Source organism: Xyrauchen texanus, chromosome 25, assembly GCF_025860055.1.
Source record: "Xyrauchen texanus isolate HMW12.3.18 chromosome 25, RBS_HiC_50CHRs, whole genome shotgun sequence".
In the NCBI taxonomy this organism is placed as follows: Eukaryota; Metazoa; Chordata; class Actinopteri; order Cypriniformes; family Catostomidae; genus Xyrauchen; species Xyrauchen texanus.
The window spans coordinates 17,104,542-17,113,753 of NC_068300.1; positions in this window are offsets into that span (position 1 = coordinate 17,104,542).

The following is a 9,212-nucleotide window of genomic DNA, read 5'->3' on the forward strand; positions in this document are numbered from 1 at the left end:
CAGATGTGCTTGACTTAATTCTTCTGCTGAACACCAACAAAGATTTTTAGAAGAATATATCAGTTTTGTAAGTCCATTCAATTCAAATGAATGGTGGCCAGAACTTTGAAGGTCCAAAATCCACAGAAAGTTGCATAAAGTAATCCATTTGACTCTGGTTGAAATTGATCTGGTTAAATATATATCTTCAGAAGTGATATAACAGGTATGGATGAGAAATGCGATACAATATTTAAGTCCTTTTTTACTATAAATGAACTTTCCTGCCAATAGGCGATATGCACAAAGAATGTGAATCACCAAAACAAAAGAAGAATGTGAAAGATGAGATTTATAGTAAAAAACAAATTACTTCAATATTGTATCGCTTCTGAAAATATGGATTTAACAACTTGAGTCTTATGGATTATGTTAATGCTGCAAGATTAGATATTTTTCTAAAAACCTATAGTTTGTGTTTTGCTGAAGATAGAAAGTCATACTCATATGAGATGGCATGAAGGTGAGTAAATGATGAGAAGATTAAAATTTTCTGGTGAACTCTCCCTTTAAGTGCTCATTACCATCTGTAACTAATCACAATAGAAAACGTCTGTTTGAAGTGTTTCGTGCTGGTCTGTGCAAAAGTCATTTTACTTTAGAAAGGGGGCCATAGGCCTCCATACAGTCTAATTATAACAGATGACCTAATGTGTCGTACAGACCAACTGGGCAGCTTGAACTTGTAGCATTGTTCTTCAGTCTTCCTGTTTTCTTTCTCTTTCACCAGGCGACATGAAAACCGTGTGGATGGCATGCTGAGACTAAGTTAGGACACTAGACCAAGGATTATTCAAACACAGTTACTGAGTTTTCATCAGAAGACCATTCCGAAATCATCCCCCAGTGGCTTAATGCACATTACAGACACGCTCTGTCTGTATCCTTGAATGCCCCTGCTCAAAGCCATTCACAGATGGCACGGTGTGATTGAGGGCAGATATTACTGTTATGATATCATACAGCTGTGTGGTGTTTATGAGGAAGCTCACCGCCTTATGATCTTATGAGGAAGTCACAGCTTTTCATACCCCACATTTCATACTGAACTATTTAGTTTAATTGATATTAAATTAACCGAAATAATAATCAACACAACCAAAACCAAAGTAATCTTTATGCAATATTTTTAAGAAGCATGCAAGGATGTGCACTTAAAAAATCCACTGGAAATCCCACATACTATTTTGGACTTAAGGTGGGTAGAGTAGCCAAAGTAAATTACTTGAGTAATATTTTTTTTTAAAGTAGAAGTAAAAGTACTAACATAAATAATTACTTGAGTAAGAGTAAGAAAGTATACAATTAAAAGAGTAATCAAGTAGTGAGTAACTCGTTACTTTCACAAATGACATAATGGACATAAATCTCCTATATTCCATTACATAATACACATTTAATATGTATTACAGAATTATTATTATTATTATTATTAATGGAAATTCTGTCTTTCACCACCATGTTGTTCCAAACCCATATGACTTTCGTTCTTCCATGCAACACAATAAGGAGATATTAGACAACGTTTGCCTGAGTCACTATTTACTTTCAGTGAATGTGTTTTTTTTTTCCCCTCTATATTTTGAAAGTGAATGGGAACGAGACTATCAGTCTCGTTCATATTTTGTGGTCCACAGAATACAGAAGGTCACATGGGTTTGGAAATGATGACAGAATATTACATTATGGCTGAGCTATCATTTTAAAGGGATGGTTCACCCCAAATATTTAAATTCTCTCATCATTTACTCACCCTCATGCCATCCCAGATATGTATGTCTTCCTTTCTTCTGCATAATATAAATTACGATTTTAGAACAATATTTCAGCTCTGTAGGTCAGTACAATGCAAGTGAATGGGTGCCAAAACTTTGATACTCCAAAAAGCTCAAAGGCACCTGTTAATAGTATGCGAATTGTGATGAGACAAGCTGTTGTTCACTCTTAGCATTTGCTGGTTTCAGCCTTGATGATTTGTTGTTGCTTGTGATCTTCAGCTGCTGTGAGGGGTATGTGGAGCTTGTGCTCTGTTCTCTGCTGTCTCTATAGGCAGACTATTGTAAATGCAGTATGTATCCAGTTGGGAACACACTCTACCCTCTTTAAGCTTTCCTTTTTAAGATCTGAAAGGCCAGATCAGTGTCAAGAGATGCCGTTCTGGGCGTAAATTTATCAGGTGGAATCTAGTCACAATGTGGTGCGCTCAATACATTTCAGCACAAAATTACTTTCTAAATATATATTGCGTTTCTAGACTTTTTGTGCACAATTATCATCACACAGTTTTTCTTTGTAATCTTTCATCAACCTTTCACTTAGTTTGACACCTTGATTAACTCTGCTCTACATTTTTTTCCTTTTTTTTTTTTTCTTGTCACATATATTATTTTGCTCTGACATGCATCTCAGTTTAGAAGTAAAATTGGTTGCAAATTCTGTTTTACATTAAATTTAAGACTACATGCAGTGTTTTTTTTCCTGGGTCAAAAATGGTCTTCGATGGTGGCTGACACAGTCAAAGCTTGTTTATTTCATTATTGCAATTAACTGATATATAACAATTATGTTGCATATCATGTATACACTGGATATATAAGTTATATTTTGATCAACTAAGCCTCTAGAATATTCTGAATTTGACCAATTTTGTTTTACTTGAAGATGCTTTAGAAAACTGTCTTGATTTAATGAACCTTATTTCTATAGGGCTGTTATGTATGACTGAATAAACACAGTACTTGAGGTGAGCTTTTAGTGAAAATGTTTGTTCCTACTCCTCATAAAATATTTATTCTTTTCATTAGGCCTTAATGATTTAAGTAATCTATATAGAGAATATCTGAAAGATTTTTTGATATTTAATATTTTTTGCTAATATTAAACATAATTCAAACAGCATATATTAGAGAGGAAGAAAACTTGGCTCATAATTTGTCCAGACTTTAAATCCCTTTGTTCTATATTCTACTTGCCTTTTTGATTACCATAGTTCTTCCATTGTGGCATTTGTAATGTTAAAACCATGGATGGCTCATCATTACTGTGGCATTACATAAAATAAAATATGCATTGTGTCACTTGCATGCTCCAGATATAGTGCGCACAACGCTTACATGAAACGTCGATGTGAGTGTTAGATGAGAAGCATATTTTGCAGGCTAGTTATATATACTTCTCCTCTGGTGATACAAGTTGTAGCTTAGTTACACTCATTATGATGCCTTTTTACCAGTTTAATGCCATTTTGCTTTTTTGTCTTCACAAGTATCACTTCTACTCCTCTGAAAGTGGCTTTAATGTCACTGCAGGCTGTTAACAGTGGATATTGATTTGGCTGTGGACTAAGGAGCAAAGTCCTCTGGGGTCCAGTGCAGAGACACTTATTCCACTGCATTAGGCCAAGCATGTCTGCTATTCTCAGGTCATCTCCCACTCTCTGAAATAAGATTAGGTTTATCATCACCGTCTGGAACTTGATATAGACAGATGGCATTTTCTTTCTACCTTCAAAGCTTTTTCTGTACAAATGCAGATTAGGTGGTAAAGTCTGTTAACTCATTTAACATTCCTCCAGGCTGAATATCCTGCAGTGATAAAAGTCATTAGCTTTGTGCATCTGAACTTTACCCAGACCCCCTTAGTACAGCAGGCGTGCGTCGTGCGTGCGTGCGATATTCACAATATTGTTTTACAATGATTTTGCTGGTGATGTACAATTTAGCAAAATTGTGAAAGCAATGATATTTATGTGCTATTTATTTGGCCATTAAGTTGGCCTAGAGATCATATCATTAGACTAGTTTCACAAATATGAAAAAACTTAAAGGAACAAAAACAGTATTAGTTAGTAAGTTCATTTCAAGAACTAATTGCTTCGAATCAGATCAAGCTGTCCTTTTCAATCAATCGATTCAAAACTCTGATTCAGTGATCACTCAAAAATGCTCAGTCTCAGTGTGACATGTTTTCATATGTAGGAATTGTTTTTAATTTTTATATATATATTTTTTTTATACACTCACTAAGCACTTTATTAGGTATGCTATGGTCCTAACAAAGTGCCCGACATGGTCTTCTGCTGTTGTAGCCCATCCGCCTCAATGTTCGACATGTTATGCATTCTGAGATGGTATTCTGCTTACTACAATTGTACAGAGTGGTTATCTGAGTTACCATAGCCTTTCTGTCAGCTTGAACCATTCTGTCCATTCTCCATTGACCTCTCTCATCAACAAGGTGTTTTTGTCTGCAGAATTGCCGCTCACTGTTTGCCACAATTGCCGTTTTTTGTTTTTAGCACTATCTGAGTAAAATCTAGAGACCGTGTGCATGAAAATCCCAGGAGATCAGCAGTTACAGAAATACTCAAACCAGCCCATCTGGCACGAACAATCATGCAATGGTCGAAAATCACTGAGATTACATTTCCCCCCCCATGCTGATGGTTGATGTGAACATCAGTACCTGACCCATATCTACATGAATTTATGCATTTCACTGCTGCCACTCGAATGGCTATTTAGATAATCACATGAATATTTGGTTGTGCTGGTGTTCCTAATTAAGTGCTCCATGAGTGTATGCGGGAAACATGGCTTGATTATCCACTATTTTTACAGCATTTAACTTGCATTAAACATTTTATAAATATACTTGTGTAAAATGCCAGTTTGGTTGAAGTGATGGTTTCTTGACAAATTAAAAAAAATCTCCCTTTTAAACCATTTCTGAGAAAACATATACAGTAATTGTATACTATACAGACTTAAAAAACAAATTATATATACTCACCTAAAGGATTATTAGGAACACCTGTTCAATTTCTCATTAATGCAATTATCTAATCAACCAATCACATGGCAGTTGCTTCAATGCATTTAGGGGTGTGGTCCTGGTCAAGACAATCTCCTGAACTCCAAACTGAATGTCAGAATGGGAAAGAAAGGTGATTTAAGCAATTTTGAGCGTGGCATGGTTGTTGGTGCCAGACGGGCCGGTCTGAGTATTTCACAATCTGCTCAGTTACTGGGATTTTCACGCACAACCATTTCTAGGGTTTACAAAGAATGGTGTGAAAAGGGAAAAACAGCCAGTAAGCGGCAGTCCTGTGGGCGAAAATGCCTTGTTGATGCTAGAGGTCAGAGGAGAATGGGCGACTGATTCAAGCTGATAGAAGAGCAACTTTGCCTGAAATAACCACTCGTTACAACCGAGGTAGGCAGCAAAGCATTTGTGAAGCCACAACACGCACAACCTTGAGGCGGATGGGCTACAACAGCAGAAGACCCCACCGGGTACCACTCATCTCCACTACAAATAGGAAAAAGAGGCTACAATTTGCAAGAGCTTCCCAAAATTGGACAGTTGAAGACTGGAAAAATGTTTCCTGGTCTGATGAGTCTCGATTTCTGTTGAGACATTCAGATGGTAGAGTCAGAATTTGGCGTAAACAGAATGAGAACATGGATCCATCATGCCTTGTTACCACTGTGCAGGCTGGTGGTGGTGGTTTAATGGTGTGGGGGATGTTTTCTTGACACACTTTAGGCCCCTTAGTGCCAATTGGGCATCGTTTAAATGCCACGGCCTACCTGAGCATTGTTTCTGACCATGTCCATCCCTTTATGGCCACCATGTTCCCATCCTCTGATGGCTACTTCCAGCAGGATAATGCACCATGTCACAAAGCTCGAATCATTTCAAATTGGTTTCTTGAACATGACAATGAGTTCACTGTACTAAAATGGCCCCCACAGTCACCAGATCTCAACCCAATAGAGCATCTTTGGGATGTGGTGGAACGGGAGCTTCGTGCCCTGGATGTGCATCCCACAAATCTCCATCAACTGCAAGATGCTATCCTATCAATATGGGCCAACATTTCTAAAGAATGCTTTCAGCACCTTGTTGAATCAATGCCATGTAGAATTAAGGCAGTTCTGAAGGCGAAAGGGGGTCAAACACAGTATTAGTATGGTGTTCCTAATAATCCTTAAGGTGTGTGTGTGTGTGTGTGTGTGTGTGTGTGTGTGTGTGTGTGTGTGTGTGTGTGTGTGTGTGTGTGTGTGTGTGTGTGTGTATATATATCTCCTATATCCTGAATTATGTATAATTTTTATGTGTAATATGAGGCAGTTCATGACGTGAAGTGAATCCGTTAGTCATTGTTTACATAGAACAGCGCTCCCATGATTGCTCTTATTACTAATACATTACCAAAGCAAGGAAATAGCTTTAAACGGCTTTAAATGGACAACTGCAGGATTAAGGCTCATGCTGAGAGACACAACAGACTGATTTATTACAGAACTCAAGTGCTTACCTTTTATTGGAGTTTCCACATTGGATGCATACTATTTAAATGGCGGAGGACATTGCTGTTTCTATAGTGAATGACTCTTGGTCACCAGCTATATATATATATATATATATATATATATATTACACACACACACACACACACACACACACACACACACACACACAGACTTAAACATATAGATTTTTTTTTTTTTTTTTTTTTTGTTATATTGCCCTATGTGTGCCAACTTTGTCCATCCCTGTTGTTGTTTGTCAATTGGCTCCAACAACAAATGTTGTGGCTTTATGAGCAAGTAAGTTTTTTTATTTTTTTTATTTTTTTTTTTTTTGTCCAATTAGACTTTGCTTTGGATTATCACGTGATCTATAGCTGGCCTCATCTGGAAAGGTGTGAGGATTGGGGTTGTGACTAGCTGGAGGGCATGGCCAGGCTGTAAGGGTAGACGCCTGGTGCCGAGTTACCCCAGTCAGCGGGGAGTGGGATAGGGAGGAGCCGGAGAAGCCTGTTCCGGAGAGAGAGAGTAAGCTGCATGCAGAGCTGTGTGTGTGTGTGCATCAATGTTTGGTTGTGCTGAAAAGCAGTTTTTGTGTTGTGGCTGATTGAAAGTCTTTGTGATTGTTCACCCGGTTACCGCCACCTCCTTTCTGATAAGCAAGAGACCTTTTTGCCGCAGTAGCTCCTCCTCATCTCCCTCCCTGCTGATTGGGGTAACTCTGCGCCAGGCGTCCATCCTTACAGCCCAGCTACACACTCCTTCTCATCACAGGGGTCAAGATATTATTAGTATACTGTACTGTACTTGGTATACTGCACACTGAATTGCTTTCTGATGTTCTACGAGTGGTTTTGCTGTATACTTTTTATTACATTTGAAGTCTCACATAAATTTTCAGTTCTAATTAGTATTATATCTCCTCAGGCCTTCCATGCCTGAAATGTAAAGCATAATGTCAAAGTTAAAAATCCTAATACTTTCATTTTGAGTGAAGTCTAGCCAAATTTATGGGATTTTCAAGCACAAATATGTTCATTGTTAACACTGTAATGGCATAACAGTTGTCAGTTAAATGTTTAAAGCTCTAAAATGAAAACAAAGAAGTCTTTTGAGAGGGAAGCAAAAATTCAATTGTAGACCTCCAATGACAGTTTTTATTTTTGAATCCCACTGTTCAATGTGGTGGTTGTCATAGTAACAGGTCTTACCTTTTCTATGGCTTGCGGGAGAACAGCGTTGACGTAGGCTAAATTGATAGAATAGTGTATTGCTGTTACAATATTTCTGAGATAATTTGCTCTCATCTTCATCTTTTAAAGAAAGATAATGTTTCCTCACTAAGTCTCATATCTATATATATATATATATATATATATATATATATATATATATATATATATATATATGCTAATTTTAGTTACTTTACTAATTCACATATTTTCTGACTTTCTACCCCTTAAACACCCTTCACATTAGTTTTACCCTTTTCATGATTTCATGTCACATTTAGCATGTGATGTGTTTGGAGGTTTTATTGCTTGTGCACCTCAAGGGCTGTTTGATGTCCAATTTTGGTTTTCACACCTTTGAACAGGAAGTGCATACATGGGCTTTGAATACTGCATGCACCACAGCCCCACCCTCAGAGCGCACTGCATTCTCCACTCATGCTACACAACATGGCATGAATGGAATTTTCCTTTGAAACAAGATGGGGAAAAAGATGGAAAGCATGAATGATTGTTATAACAATTTTGCCCACACATTCTGAGTACAAATCATCTCTGAAGCAAAATCCCTCCACATTTAGTCCTTTTACAGGAATAGTTCACCCAAACATGACAATTTTGTAATTATTTACAAGCCACAGTAAGACCACTTGCCTAATATGCTGTTGGTCCTCTGCGTTCAGCCAAAACAGTGATGACCCACCAAGCCATGGACTCCTGACCTGTTTTTTATGTCCACATGAATGGCCGGACCCAGGGTTTCCCAGCAGAACATTGCCCAGACCATCGCACTCCCTCCACCTAATGTAGCTTGTCTTCTTCCCACAGTGCATCCTGGTGCCATCACTTCTCCAGGTAAATGGTACACACGTACACGTGAAAGAAAGCACGACTCATCGTACCAGGCAACCTTCTTCCACTGCTCCAAGGTCCAATTATGATGCTTACATGCCCATTGTAGGTGCTTTCGACGATGGACAGGGGTCATCGTAGGCACTCTGACCGGTCTGCCTCTACGCAGGCCCATATGCAGCTGGTGCGTTTGCACTGTGTGTTGTGACATACCTGCTGTAACCATCATTAACATTTTCTGTGACTTGTGCCACAGTAAACCTTTTGTCGGTTCAGACCAGACAGGATAGCCTCCATTGCCCTTGTGCATTGATGGAACAACCTGTTTGTGGTTTGTCCCTCTTCGGTCCACTGTCGGTAGGTCCGCACCACTGCTGACCAGGAGCACCCAACAAGCCTTGCTGTTTCAGAGATACATGTACATGCACGTAGTGTTAATGACATGCATTAACACAGTGGAGGAGATGCACTCTTGCTTTATTTCTTAGGATTGATAAAATTACAAAATTTAAATCTCAAAGGTTTTGCTTCATGAGAAATAATGTTTCCTGGGTCTAATCAAAGAGCATTAAAATGACATGTGAAAGTGAAGAAATTAGGACAGAATTATTTTACTATTGCATAATATAATATACTGTAATATAATCTAATGCAATGTAATATAATTTTTATTACCAATACATTTTATAGAATTTCCAAAATCATCAGTGTAAATGTAAAATTTACCAAATCAAAAGTTGACCAAACAGAGAGACATATTTAAAGTATTTTTTTA